The sequence below is a fragment of the Salmo salar genome, chromosome ssa16 (genome assembly GCF_905237065.1).
Source record: "Salmo salar chromosome ssa16, Ssal_v3.1, whole genome shotgun sequence".
Classification (NCBI taxonomy): domain Eukaryota; kingdom Metazoa; phylum Chordata; class Actinopteri; order Salmoniformes; family Salmonidae; genus Salmo; species Salmo salar.
This window is the reverse complement of record NC_059457.1, coordinates 15,059,261-15,075,289: the sequence shown is the minus strand read 5'-3', so window position 1 is coordinate 15,075,289 and position 16,029 is coordinate 15,059,261. Positions and strand designations below refer to the sequence as shown.

General features: G+C 44.4%; 1 protein-coding gene across 2 annotated transcripts in view; it reads right to left on the bottom strand.

Moving 5' to 3' along the window:
* Positions 1–16,029, bottom strand: part of tspan9a (tetraspanin 9a) — a 288,735-nt gene that overhangs the window by 202,934 nt on the left and 69,772 nt on the right. For both annotated transcript variants that reach the window (XM_014147922.2, XM_014147923.2), the window contains one exon: positions 3,614–3,687. The gene's annotated coding sequence lies outside the window, so the exon portion shown is untranslated. The remainder of the gene's footprint in view (positions 1–3,613; positions 3,688–16,029) is intronic.

The window sequence follows — 16,029 nt, the reverse complement described above, 5'->3', positions numbered from 1 at the left end:
CATCTCATCTTGCATCATTAATCATCTCACGCAACATAAATAAAAAAACGGTCGATAAATAAGTCAACCGAGCCAGACTACTCTGTCTCGAGCAGCAGTACCACCACAGTGAGCAGCCGGTAATTCGTTGTCTCCCATTGCCAAAGCAAAGTCAATCAATAGCCAATTAAACAGAGGCGTGGCATATCTCTGGTGGCCAGCGGTGCATGTTGCTGCTGCTTCGGCCTGGGAAATAAATATGTAAATGGTTCTATTGGAGGAGTAGAGTCAGGTGTTCTAAGACCCGGGGGGAGGGGGGGTTGAGGTGGGTGACGCGGCCTTGTTTGGACATCCTCTGGGCAGGCCCGCCCCGTCCTCCCTCGGTCTCAGTTACTCCTGACCTCCCAGCACTGCACCTCACACTGGCCCACATGCCTGTGGTCAAAGAGGCCTGGGAGGCTGGGGGGCTGCTGATATTTCAATGACCTCATCTGTCAATATCCCTGAATGATCCACCAGCTGAAGGCTCCCTGATTGAGTGCGAGGGGGGGGGCTTTCTTCACACACATATGAGCTCACATTATGTGTATCTGCACATACAGTCGTATGAAAAAGTTTGGGCACCCCTGACAATTTCCATGATTTCCATTAATAAATAATTGGGTGTTTGGATCAGCAATTTCATTTTGATCTATCAAATAACTGATGGACACAGTAATATTTCAGTAGTGAAATTAGGTTTATTGGATTAACAGAAAATGTGTAATATGCATCAAAACAAAATTAGACTGGTGCATAAATTTGGGCACCCCAATAGAAAAATCACATCAATATTTAGTAGAGCCTCCTTTTGCTAAAATAACAGCCTCTAGATGCTTCCTATAGCCTCTAATGAGTGTCTGGATTCTGGATGAAGGTATTTTGGACCATTCCTCCTTACAAAACATCTCCAGTTCAGTTAGGTTTGATGGTTGCCCGAGCATGGACAGCCCGCTTCAAATCATCCCACAGATTCTCAATGATATTCAGGTCTGGGGACTGGGATGGCCATTCCAGAACATTGTACTTGTTCCTCTGCATAAATGCCCGGGTAGATTTTGAGCAGTGTTTTGGGTCGTTGTCTTGTTGAAATATCCAGCCCCGGCGTAACTTCAACTTTGTGACTGATTCTTCAACATTATTCGCAAGAATCTGCTGATTTTGAGTGGAATCCATGTGACCCTCAACTTTAACAAGATTCCCAGTACTGGCACTGGCCACACAGCATGATGGAACCCCCACCAAATTTTACTGTGGGTAGCAAATGTTTTTCTTGGAAAGCTGTGTTCTTTTGCTGCAATGCATAACGTCCCTTGTTATGACCAAATAACTCAATCTTTGTTTCATCAGTCCACAGCACCTTATTCCAAAATGACGCTGGCTTGTCCAAATGTGCGTTTGCATACCTCAAGCAACTCTGTTTGTGGCGTGTGTGCAGAAAAGGCTTCTTCCGCATCACTCTCCCATACAGCTTCTCCTTGTGCAAAGTGCGCTGAATTGTTGAACGATGCACAGTGACACCATCTGCAGCAAGATGATGTTGTAGGTCTTTGGAGGTGGTCTGTGGACTGTTTTCGACCGTTCTCACCATCCTTCGCCTTTGCCTCTCCGATATTTTACTTGGCCTGCCACTTCTGGCCTTAACAAGAACTGTGCCTGTGGTCTTCTATTTCCTCACTATGTTCCTCACAGTGGACACTGACAGCTTAAATCTCTGCGCTAGATTTTTGTAGCCTTCCTCTAAACCATAATGTTGAACAATCTTTGTTTTCAGGTCATTTGGAGTTGTTTTGAGGCCCCCATGTTGCCACTCTTCAGAGGAGAGTCAAAGAGAACAACAACTTGCAATTGGCCACCTTAAATACCTTTTCTCATGATTGGATGCACTTGTCTATGAAGTTCAAGGCTTAATGAGCTCACCAAACCAATTGTGTGTTCCAATTAATCAGTGCTAAGTAGTTACAGGTATTCAAATCAACAGAATGACAAGGGTGCCCAAATTTTTGCATAGCCTGTTTTTCACATCTGATTTAATTTCATACAACTTAATATTGCTACACTAAAAAACTTTGTCTGGACAATACCCCAGTATTCAGCTTTTATTAGAAAATGAATGGCATGCCACTGTGATCATTTTCTGTGACGACAGAGTAAATTATTATGCAGCCTCAGAGGGGTGCCCAAACCTTTTCATACGACTGTACATACAGGTAACTACCAAAATAATGGAAACACTTGAGTAAATGAGGGATACAAAATATATTGAATGTAGGTGCCTCTAGACAAGGAAAAAAGTCTGTGGGATCGGCACTCAAAAAGATGTTGCATAAAGCGTACTTTTTCACTGGGAGAACGCCACGGTCCCCTTTTGATAAGCAGGTGCTTCCACACAGATGTGGTTCCTGAGTTAATTAAGCAATTCATATCCCAGAATGCTTAGGGTGATGTATAAAAACGCTGGGCAGGCCATTATTTTGGCCATTATTTGGCTACCGTGGCTATGCCCCCATAGGATGACCATGCCCCCATCCACAGGGCACGAGTGGTCACTGAATGGTTTGATGAGCATGAAAACGATGTAAGCCATGGCGGTCTCAGTCATCAGATGTCAACCCAATTGAACACTTATGGGAGATTCTGCAGAGGTTACTGAGGGCGTTTTCCCCCACCGTCAATAAATGATGGAATTTTTCAAGGAAAAATAGTGTCGCATCCCTCCAATAGAGTTCCAGATACTTGTAGAATCTATGCCAAGGTGCATTGAAGCTGTTCTGGCGGCTCGTGGTGGCCCAAAACACTTTATGTTGGTGTTTCCTTTATTTTGGCAGTTACCTGTACATATAGTACATGGATTGCCCAGTCACACTCACTCACTCACTCACTCACTATATCTTTCTGCCTCACACACACACACACCTCTTGCAAACCACCAAGCCCAGAAGGGGACGTTTGTATGCATTACCAGGGGCAGTGTGGGAGTAATGCACAGATCCTTGACCCCTTCATCCCCAAACCCCCTATCCCCCCATTCTGCTGATCTCTCTGCTATGGAACTGACACCTCGGAGCTAAGGGCCTCTCATTGCGTCACATGAATGGCACCGCAGCCGCCGAGCCTGACAGTTCAGCTACCCTCCGCCTTGATCTAGCCGGACACAGGTTGGCCCTTACACCTTGGAAGGCCTGGGGAATCAGAGCACAACTGACTGGGGAGTGTTGGTTGTAAACTGAACAAGATTATACCATGCTATTTCTGTAAGACACACTGCAGAGCAAGCAGTAGGGCTGTCAAAGGTGCAACGGCGCACTGTGATATCAGAGCAGAGGGGGCTGAGCTAGAGAAGCTAATGCTGGCTACAGTACTAATTGAACACACACATCCACGTGAGACTGAAACGCGGCGAGAGCAGTGGCATTACATCTCTGGTTGGTGTAATTACAAAGTCTCGTTCCCTTTGAAAAGACGGGAGGTGTGTGTGTGTGTGTGTGTGTGTGTGTGTGTGTGTGTGTGTGTGTGTGTGTGTGTGTGTGTGTGTGTGTGTGTGTGTGTGTGTGTGTGTGTGTGTGTGTGTGTGTGTGTGAGGGTGTGGTCTTACCTTTCCTCTGGGGGGGAGATGAAGACTGTGTCTGTTCCTCTGTTCCTCAGTCACAGGTCAGGCAGCCCTGAAGCCTGCCAAACACACAAACTCAGTCAGCCCTCTACTTGCTCTTCCACACCACAGTCCATTAATAATAACATCCTATTTATAAAGAGGGCCAGGCCTGTAAAACACAATAAAACCCGGTATATAAAAATGGCTAGATGTATTCCACAGGCTAGCCTTCAAATTTATAGAGCATCAACACCACAGCTTGAGAGACTACAGTAAATAGCTGCTCGTTGTTTTTCAAAGAGCAGAGTGGACAGTGCTTCAGCTAAGCTCCCCAGACAAAACTCCAGATGCTGCGCGTGTGACCTTGAGCACTGCGGCAAAATACTGAGAAGGGGAGAAGTAAGGGTGACGTGTTGGATTGGATAACAAGATGTATACACACTCATGTACACATATAGTGCATACCAATATTGTAGCTTCTGTATCTGATTCATTTATTTCCTCTCCCTCTCACACACACGCAGTGTCACTCAGCAGGCATGGCAAAATACCAAAAAAATATCAAAGGCCAGCACTTGCTCTGCAGAATGAATGATGGCACTTCATGAACACCTTCAAATGAGAAGTGCAGCAGGAGTCTACAGGCTGATCTACAGCCCCAATCATATACGCAGGCCAGGTTTCTTCCCCCTGTATGATGACTTATGATGGCCCAGCCACTGCCTTTTATTTCCATTTTATGATGAGCAATGGCATCTCCCGTTTCCTTTTATCATTTGGGGGGCTGTTCTACAATAGCAGCAGAATGGCAACAGCCTCGGCAGTGCCAACCAACTATTCCAATATAGTCGTGTCATCTCCCCTCCAGGGACAATATGGGTCGATATCGGAATGGAAGTCCCTGTATCACCTGGCTGTAGAATAGATCATCAGCATATGGGGATACTTATACACAGTCATACAGAAACACCAAGACTCTGTGATGATGCACTGGTGAGCCACACAAACAGCCTGATTGTTTGGTTGGCCTACAACTCGCTAAATGAACTATGCTTTCGCTACTTTTAAACATTTTGCTATGTAATCGCGTAAAGTAAGCTACAGGAAAGCCAGAGTCTGGTAAGGATGTCATTTATTCAGAAATGTTTTGCATTGTTTCTCTTTTGTTTGGCATCGCCAACATGTTCTACTTAAAGGTGCTTACAGATGGGCCGCGGTAAGCGGCGAAGGTCTCATAGACTTCAGTGTGGCGGGCTGCAAAAAAAGCAAGCAGTTTTGCAAGCGGCGCGGTTCGAGGTGAGCGGCGCACGGGAGCGAGCACCACGCACGGCGGCCTTTCATGGCTGACCAATGAGCAGAGTTCATCTTGTCAACCAATCAAACAATGTTTTAACGACAACAACAGGGACCGCCGGTCTCTACACACGATAGGTGGATGGCATCGTGGATATATTAGAAAATTGGATTTTCTTGCAGTTCAATTGCTGTTTACCAAGGCCCATGTATAAGCACTGGCTTACTATAGGTGAGTGCACGCCGGTCAAGTTCACGGCTTAAGGCAAAGGTTGCGTCCCTATACATATTTTGGTTTCCATTTGATTTTCAATGTTCATCAGAAACGCTGATATTTATGCAAAATAGGTATTTGTTTTTATTGACGAGTAAAGTAGGCCTATTGGTCAGAAGTTTAAATAGATTAAGTTGACTGTGCCTTTAAACAGCTTGAAAATTCCAGAAAGTTATGTAATGGCTTTAGAAGCTTCTGATAGGCTAATTGACATAATTTGAGTCAATTGGAGGTGTACCTGTGGATGTATTTCAAGGCCTACCTTCAAACTCAGTGCCTCTTTGCTTGATTTCATGGGAAAATCAAAAGAAATCAGCCAAGACCTCAGAAATAAAATTGTAGACCTCCACAGGTCTGGTTCATCCTTGGGAGCAATTTCCAAACACTTGAAGGTAACACGTTCATCTGTACAAACAATAGCACGCAAGTATAAACACAATGGGACCATACAGCCGTCATACCGCTCAGGAAGGAGACGCGTTCTGTCTCCTAGAGATGAACGTACTTTGGTGCGAAAAGTGCAAATCAATCCCAGAACAACAGCAAAGGACCTTGTGAAGATGCTGGAGGAAACAGCTACAAAAGTATCTATAGCCACAGTAAAACGAGTCCTATATCGACATAACCCGAAAGGCCACTCAGCAAGGAAGATGCCACTGCTCCAAAACCGCCATAATAAAAGCCAGACAACTGTTTGCAACTGCACATGCGGACAAAGATTGTACTTTTTGGAGAAATGTCCTCTGGTCTGATGAAACAAAAATAGAACTGATTGGCCATTATGACTATCGTTATGTTTGGAGGAAAAAGGGGGATGCTTGCAAGCCGAAGAACACCATCCCAACCGTGAAGCACGGGGGTGGCAGCATCATGTTGTGGGGGTGCTTTGCTGCAGGAAGGACTGGTGCACTTCACAAAATAGATGGCATCGTGGATATATTAGAAAATTATGTGGATATATTGAAGCAACATCTCAAGACATCAGTCAGGAAGTTAGGAAGTTAAAGCTTGGTCGCAAATGGGTCTTCCAAACAGACAATGACCCCAAGCATACTTCCAAAGTTGTGGCAAAATGGCTTAAGGACAACAAAGTCAAGGTATTGGAGTGGCCATCACAAAGCCCTGACCTCAATCCTATAGAAAAAGCGTGTGCGAGCAAGGAGGCCTATAAACCTGACTCAGTTACACCAGCTCTGTCAGCAGGAATGGGCCAAAATTTACCCAACTTATTGTGAGAAGCTTGTGGAAGGCTACCCAAAACATTTGACCCAAGTTAAACAATTTAAAGGCAATGCTACCAAATACTAATTGAGTGTATGTAAACTTATGACCACTGGGAATGTGATGAAAGAAATAAAAGCTGAAATAAATAATTATCTCTACTATTAATGTGGTGATCCTAACTGACATAAGACAGGGAATCTTTACTTGGATTAAATGTCAGGAATTGTGAAAAACTGAGTTTAAATGTATTTGGCTAAAGTGTATGTAAACTTCTGAATTCAACTGTAGGTGTTCCTCTTATCAAGGTGGGTGAGGGCAGTGTAGTGAGCAATTGAGATTGCATCATCTATGGATATGTTGGGGCGGTATGCAAATTGGAGTGGGTGTAGGGTGACTGGGATGGTGGAATTATTGTGTGCCATAACATAGACGTCTGTGATTGGTTCAGATTTGGTCCGGTCTAGACCAGCCTTGATTTGGCTAAAACATAGACATCTATGATTGGTTCAGTTCAATTTTGGTCCAGACACAAACTCTGATCCAAACATAGACATCTATGTTTCACACATTTGGACAGCACGTTACAGCACACTACAGTCGAGCACAGTAGAGTACAGTACATTAAAATACAGTACAGGGAAAAAAAGTTTAGTACAGTAGAGTACACTACAGTACAATACAATAGCAGTAGAGTACTATAAAGTAAAGAAAAGTAAAGTATAGTTCACTACAGTACAGTAGAGCATAGTACATTACAGTATAATGTACTGTATTGTACTGAACTAAACTGTACTCTACTGAACTCTACTGTACTGTACTGACTTAAACTCTACTATGCTATACCGTACTGTACTCTAATATACTCTACTGAATTAAACTGTACTGTACAGTACTCTATTGAATTTAACTGCTTTACTGTACGCACCATACTGTACTTTACTGTACTCTAGTCCACTGAACTGTGTCGTACATTCCTATTTTCCACTGTGGTCCTAACACTTTTCTTCTAGCTCTCCTGGTTTGTCACGTTGGTTTATCTGTGTTGAGCGGATTCTGATTGTAATGTTCATGGCGATGCAATATTAGTTTCTACCTAAACGGTTACAACATGAATGGGTCTAGCTAGTTTCATTGCACACAACCTTTTATGGTGAAAGTAATGGTAAGCTGTACTTGTTACTGTTTAACCTTGGCACTCCAATTTGATAAAGTGTGTGGCAGTCTATCTAGAGAAAGTTCACACAGATCTACTTTGCTCATGTTTTGGTTAATGTTGTACTTCATCTTATGTCTTTTCAGGATCTACATTAGCTGGAGGGGCAGCTGTCATCTTCATTGGTAAAAAAATAAGTGGGAGAACCATAAACAAACATACATGGGATGTGACATGTGTTGTTGTGCTGTACTTGGCTAATACAGATCCACCTTTCTCTGAGGGCAAAAACATTTTCCCGTCTATTTCCTTTGCTTCACCAGCACATTCATGTAAGTGTATGATATACAGTGCATTCAGAAAGTATTCATACCCCTTGACTTATTCCACATTTTGTTGTTACAGCCTGAATTCAAAATTGATTAAATATATGTTTTTTGTCACCCATCTACACACAATACTCATAATGAAAAAGTGAAACACGCTTTTAGACATTTTTGCAAATGTATTGAAAATGAAATATGTAATTTACATAAGGATTCACATCCCTGAGTCAATACTTTGTAGAAGCACCTTTGTCAGAGATCACAGCGGTGAGTCTTTCTGGGTTAGTATCTAAAAGCTTTCCACACCTAGATTGCGCAACATTTTCCCATTATTATTTTCAAAATTCTTCAGGCTCAAGTTGGTTGTACATCATTGCTAGACAACCATTTTCAGGTCTTGCCATAGATTTTCAAGTAGATTTAAGTCTGAACTGTAACTCGGCCACTCAGGAACATTCACTGTCTTCTTGGTAAGCAACTCCAGTGTAGATTTGGCCTTGTGTTTTAGGTTATTGTCCTGATGAAAGGTGAATTAATCTCCCAGTGTCTGGTGGAAAGGAGACTCAACAAGGTTTTCCTCTAGGATTTTGCCTGTGCTTAGCTCTATTCCATTTATTTTTTATCCTGGAAAACTCCCCAGTCCTTAAAGATTACAAGCATACCCATAACATGACACAGCCCCCACTGAAGAGTGGTACTCAGTAATGTATTGCACTTTGTATTCAGGACAAAAAGTTTTGCAGTATTACTTTAGTGCCTTGTTGCAAACAGGATGGATATTCTGTACAGGCTTCCTTCTTTTAACTCTATCAATTAGGTTAGTATTGTGGAGTGACTACAATGTTGTTGATCCAGCCTCAGTTTTCTCCTATCACAGCCATTCAATTCTGTAACTGTTTTGAAGTCGCAATTGGCCTCATGGTGAAATCCCTGAGCACTTTCATTCCTCTCCGGCAACTGAGTTAGGAAAGAAGCCTGTATCTTTGAGTGACTGGGTATATTGATCAGAGCGGTTGGAAATCCCACTCATTACTCATGGAGCAGGCTCCGTCTCGCCACGTCCTTTCCAACTGCTCCTCTAAACCGCTCCGTGCTCACAGGGAAAAAAACACTCCAAACATTCCAGAATCACAATTTAACCAACATCTATTTTTTATGACTAACTGGACCTACCATTTGGTTTTGAAGTTTTGACACCAAACCATATGATTTGAATGAAAAGTATTTGAATAAACATGAAAAGGTGAATGTAAGAAGCGCACAATATTTCACATAGGCTACATGTCATATTAAACAGCATATAAACACTCTAAATAGGTCAGGAGCCAGACATGGAGACTAAAATGAATTATTTAGGCTTTATTATTTCAATTATTTCAAGGCTATAGTTTACAAAGAAATACATTGTGAAGCATTTGCGAGTGCGACACAATAGGCTGGTAGGGACATAAAACACTCATCTTTTAAACAACATGTTGTTGTATTAAATCATTATAGTCTATAAATTGCGCATATAGGCTGTAACTTACTTAAAACAAAAACAAATGAAACAAAAAATGACTTTTTAGTGCCTTTGAATTCTTTTTTAGAATTCATTGTTTAAAAACAGACTGCTCTTGCTAGTATGACTTTTTTATTGAAGCGTACATGTCGGCCTCTTGGCCTTCATCAGAGGTTTTTGCTCTAATAAACTAAATACACTATCTTTGGTATAATAATAAGCTCTTTCGCTCTTTTCATCTCAAAGCGCATTAATAGCAAAAAAACAATCAATACATTGTCATGAGTAGCCTAGCTATAGTTCGCTAGGTCAACCAATAGGGCCAGATCTTTGAGTGCAGTTTATGGCTTGATCAGAGGAAGGTAGTCAGAGAGATGGTTGACGAAGATGGAGTCTGGTGACGATGTTGTAGAGGGTTAGCTACTCTGGGAACCATCCTGAGTTGTGTAGCCACTGGACTTCTCCTTCACAAAGTATGGCACGCACTTGGGTGATGCCGCAGCTCTGGGCACCAGAAAGCTCACCACACACAGTTCAAAGTAGTAGCTAGCCAGTCATTCTCATTACGCGTCCTCTGCCTCAGCACTGCATTCTTCTACTGCATCTCCCATTCTTCTCAAGCTTCAGGTAAGTCTTCAATTGATACATGCTTAGGCCTACGCTGCCCTACCAAGCAAAAAGGCAGTAACTGCTCATATCGTGGTTCTGAGAAAAATTACTTTTATTTACCTTGGTTTCGCAGTAACCTTATGCAGTTACTGCTAACATGACCCCCATTTTCTCCAAAACACAATACAATAGAGGCAGGTTACTTGTCCACATGATTAAGCGTGTATTTTCAAACAAATGAGCAGTTACTGCCTTTTAGCTTGGTAGGGCAGTACGGTTAACTCAAGTTAACTCCAAATTCATTGTTCCAAACACTAGCTACTTATCTACTTAGCCCAAAACAACAACACTCTGGCACTCAGCTATAGTGATAGGTCAGTGGTTTGGGCTACATACAATCCTTTCCAGTTCATATGCCAACCTGTAACTGATGGTGCGTTCAAGACAACAGGGAACTCGGGAAAAAACGTGCTCCGACTGATAAAAAATATTTTGAACTGTCATCCAACTCGGAATTACAAGTCGGAAACTCCGGCATCATCCTAGACCTCTGTCTTCTCCGTCTTGAAAATAACTGACATCACGATTTTTCCCAGTCTGAGCTTGTTTTCTTTATGAGTTCCCAGTTGTCTTGAATGCGGCAAAAGTAATACGTTGCAGGAATTGTATACTGCATACTTTTTACTAAACAGTACGTGCCAAATAGTACACGACAATGAGTACATACTATGCAATTTAAGTATGTAGTACGCTAGTATGGGTATTCGTACACAGCCACTTTCACCGACACATTTCTTCAAATGGGTGAGGCGGTTTAGGGAGTGCCATCTCTTAACAAAGCAAAAACCTTTATTGCTAGAAAGGAACAGTTTGTATTTTGTCGAAAATATAATGGCCTATATTAAATCAGTGATAAAAATGGACACTATTTTGGGGCATAATCAATATACCATTAATCTACTTAAACTGTAAATTAATAGGTGTATCACTTTTCTGTGGTACACTTGGTGACCGTGTCAGCGTGCATTGCGCCCAGACCGCCACAGGAGTCACTAGTGCACGATGGGACAAGAACATCCCTGCCGGCCAAACCTTCCTCTAACCCGGACGACGCTGGGCCAATTGTGCGCCGCCCCATGGGTCTCCCGGTCGGGGCCGGCTGCGACAGAGCCTGGACTCTAACAAGAATCTCTAGTGGCACAGCTAGCACTGCAATGCAGTGCCTTAGACCACTACGCCACTCGGGAGTCCCAAGGTTTTATATTTTTAATAATTTGTATATTTAGTAACTCTGGATCTAGTCTTCTCTCATCACCTGGCTGCACTGTAAAATACATTCCACCATTTTTTGCAGCTGAACCTCTGACTTGTCTGGTGCTTATCTCAACTGTTGCATCTCCACACCAACTAGGCTGCCGGGTCCTCTATCTTAACAGTCAGATATGGAGCTATAGACTACACACACACGCACGCACGCACACACACACACACGCACACGCACGCACGCACGCACGCACACACGCACGCACACACGACGCACACACACACACACACACACACACACACACACACACACACACACACACACACACACACACACACACACACACACACAGATATGACACCATTTGAGTTTGAACCCATTTGAGTTTGAACCCTGTCCTTGTTCGAATGTGTTAAATTGTTAACTTATTATTTTGTCTTTTTTGTCTTTTCATCGCCATCTTCATCTTTTGATAAAGTAAAAGTGAAGGCAAGGCTGCATTCTACCAGCTTTAGCTCTCAATCAAGAGGAGAAACTTTAAAAGGTCTTAGAGTTCATGGACTGGCATTTCAAAAAGTGTGCGTGTGTGTGCGTGCATACCCGTGTGTGAGAGAGAGATAGAGAGAGAAATACAGAGAGCGAGAGAGCAAGAGATTGAAAGAGCAAGAGAGCGAGACAGCAATAGGAGCACAAGAGAGTCTGCATAACAAAATAGTTATTCTGTCCCATTAGTGACCCAAATGAATGTTGGCTTCAATGACAATACCTAATAAGACTATGTAATTACTCGCAATTACTTGGAGCAGCCCATTTCCTCCTCAGAGAGTGTGGACAGCCGCTGGACATCTAGCTATAAACACAAACCAAGGAAAAGGATGGCCATCAGCACATGTTTAAGAAACTGCTAGAGCAACATTTCCACACGGCATTGTAGCATGTTCCCCTGTGTGTGACCAGAGGAGATTAATGATGTGGGGGTGGAAAGGTCAGCCGGTCAGCCTTCTGAGGAGTAGAGATCTACTGAGGAGATGCTACTATATAAACCGTATGACCCGTAGTGCTATACACAGGCCCGCTGTAATTGGGCACGGGCCGTGATCACTCACGGCCGTGTGTGTGTGTGTGTGCGTGTGATAGCACATGTGTATGCATAAGTGTGTGGTGGTTCTCCAAGCAAGTGAAAGGGCCGGAAGTGGTAAATGCTTTGGTGCAGCGGTCGTGCCTTGGTAGAAGGGCTGTGGTCCTGCTAGCAGTGGAGAGCCGTAGAGACTCACTGGAGACTGGAGGGAAAGTAGCCTTGTTCTAATAAGAAAGCTGGAAGGAGGTGTTGATTGGACCATGGCCTGTTGTAAGTTGTATTGTGGTATAATTAGCCCAAGGGGAGAGAGGGGAGGCAGGCAGCTGCCCCTATCACAGAGCCCCTCCAGCTGTGAGGGTGGCAGCAGGGGGACGTCACTGTGGCACAGGGGGGCAGTCAGCTGGGCCTCTAACTAGGGCCTGGGTCACACACACACACACACATACACGCACGTGTACAATTAAGCACACACGTACAGGCCCAAACTCCATTCCAGTCCCATTTAAAAGACGCGGGAAATGGAACGAAGCACAGGATGAGATGAGGGGATGAGATGAGGGGATCATTTCTTAATTTCAGAGTGCTGAGATGCTCTCAGAGATGCTCTCAGAATAAGCCCTCCGGTCAGAACCAAATGTCTTTACTACAGGGCCTTCATCACAATGGGTTAACACAGCTTGGAGGCAGGGCTCTGGGATCCTTCTCCTCAAGTAGCGGGCATTGGGTTCAACAGCTGTCCTTCCTCGCCTTGTCCTCTCCAATACGACCCTGCACGTTCCTCCATTCTCATCGTCAGGGCCCAGCGGTGCCCTCTCTCCAGGGTCTCTGAGGCCAGGGCTCCTCTGCTGTTGTCCCTGCTTAATCCTGCTCCGAGTACAGCAGGATAACTTCAGTCCACAAATCCCCAACAGCTGCATTGGTGCTGTGGCCCCTCTAGCCCCTCCAGCGGTCCAGCCCCAATGCCAGATTCACTACCCGCCTCTCCTCACACAGAGGCCTAGTGGAGGACGTGGACCGGGGCATGCCACGGGACATGACGCCACCACCCAGGAATGCCACGGGGAAGGAGCAATGGCAGGTCCCATTCCACGGAATGCTATGAGGGCTGAGGGAGGCAGAGGCAGTGGAAAGGAGGGATCCCATGATCACATGTGCCACGATCAATTTAGCTTCTACTGTACCTCCTTACCCTGCCATGAAAACCCTAGTCAACGGAGCTCCATGACAACAAGATACCATGACTTGTGTCCAGGTACTTATCTGGGTAGAATTGACGTGTAATGGAAACATGCCTGGAGGACTCTGCACAAGGAGCTAGAACAGAAATCAATGAGAAACCTTAACCATGCTATTGCATTCTACAATGGCAATCATAAACTGGGCAGTGCATCACTACGGTGCATGGAAATTGAGATTTGATTGTGTAAATGTGCTGATCAATGTTCAGAAACGACTTAAGTGATTAGCGATAGTTCCTCTGGCGCTTGCAGCAACACTGGTTTCAAATGATGTGGTAAATTGTTTGGATAGGAAGAAACACTGTGCTGCTCTATTCACTAATTCAAAGGCCGTCTGAAATTGGACTGGATCAGGCGTCATGAAATATCCCCACTCTCCACACAAATAAACTGGTCACAATCAGGACATAACTTTGTAAGGACTGTGTTTGAGCAAAATGTTTCTGTTAAAAAAACAGTGTGGCCAGCTCAAACGCTGACTGTTGCGTCAATCGAAACTGGACGTTCTCAATAAGTGTTCTAATCACACCGGTTTGAGCGTACGCTGCAGGAACCACTGTAGAATGATCACACCGGTTTGAGAGTACGCTGCAGGGACCACTGTAGAATGATCACACCGGTTTGAGCGTACGCTGCAGGGACCACTGTAGAATGATCACACCGGTTTGAGAGTACGCTGCAGGAACCACTGTAGAATGATCACACCGGTTTGAGAGTACGCTGCAGGGACCACTGTAGAATGATCACACCGGTTTGAGAGTACGCTGCAGGGACCACTGTAGAATGATCACACCGGTTTGAGCGTACGCTGCAGGGACCACTTTAGAATGATCACACCGGTTTGAGAGTACGCTGCAGGGACCACTGTAGAATGATCACACCGGTTTGAGAGTACGCTGCAGGAACCACTGTAGAATGATCACTCCGGTTTGAGAGTACGCTGCAGGAACCACTGTAGAATGATCACACCGGTTTGAGAGTACGCTGCAGGGACCACTGTAGAATGATCACACCGGTTTGAGCGTACGCTGCAGGGACCACTGTAGAATGATCACACCGGTTTGAGAGTACGCTGCAGGGACCACTGTAGAATGATCACACCGGTTTGAGCGTACGCTGCAGGGACCACTGTAGAATGATCACACCGGTTTGAGAGTACGCTGCAGGAACCACTGTAGAATGATCACACCGGTTTGAGAGTACGCTGCAGGGACCACTGTAGAATGATCACACCGGTTTGAGAGTACGCTGCAGGGACCACTGTAGAATGATCACACCGGTTTGAGCGTACGCTGCAGGGACCACTTTAGAATGATCACACCGGTTTGAGAGTACGCTGCAGGGACCACTGTAGAATGATCACACCGGTTTGAGAGTACGCTGCAGGAACCACTGTAGAATGATCACTCCGGTTTGAGAGTACGCTGCAGGAACCACTGTAGAATGATCACACCGGTTTGAGAGTACGCTGCAGGGACCACTGTAGAATGATCACACCGGTTTGAGCGTACGCTGCAGGGACCACTGTAGAATGATCACACCGGTTTGAGAGTACGCTGCAGGAACCACTGTAGAATGATCACACCGGTTTGAGCGTACGCTGCAGGGACCACTGTAGAATGATCACACCGGTTTGAGAGTACGCTGCAGGGACCACTGTAGAATGATCACACCGGTTTGAGAGTACGCTGCAGGGACCACTGTAGAATGATCACACCGGTTTGAGCGTACGCTGCAGGGACCACTGTAGAATGATCACACCGGTTTGAGCGTACGCTGCAGGGACCACTGTAGAATGATCACACCGGTTTGAGCGTACGCTGCAGGGACCACTGTAGAATGATCACACCGGTTTGAGCGTACGCTGCAGGGACCACTGTAGAATGATCACACCGGTTTGAGCGTACGCTGCAGGGACCACTGTAGAATGATCACACCGGTTTGAGCGTACGCTGCAGGGACCACTGTAGAATGATCACACCGGTTTGAGCGTACGCTGCAGGGACCACTGTAGAATGATCACACCGGTTTGAGCGTACGTGTCAAAGAGTTAAGTCTCGTAGATCAATACATTACTCTTGTTCTGTTTATAAAGCCTTCTTGGAGAAACTTCTGCCGGAATCTTACTTCCTTGTTAAACTACAGACTGACATGCAGGTTAAATAAAATGTAATCACACATAGAATGTAGGTACATCTAGATCTATCATTGGCTTCCTTTGTCTGTCTTAACCCTTTAGACCCCAAAATAATTTGACAATGCTGCTGTAGATTACTGAGAATTTTCAAGATAAAGCTAATTTTCTCACACATTTCAAACAAACAGACATAGCTCAAAAACAGAGAACAAATTACAATTACAAGTTAACTTACTTTTAAAGAGCATAACCTCTTATTTAATATGACACTACATTCATGTCAATAGGAATTACACTAATGTCGTCTTCCATTGTGTAAAGA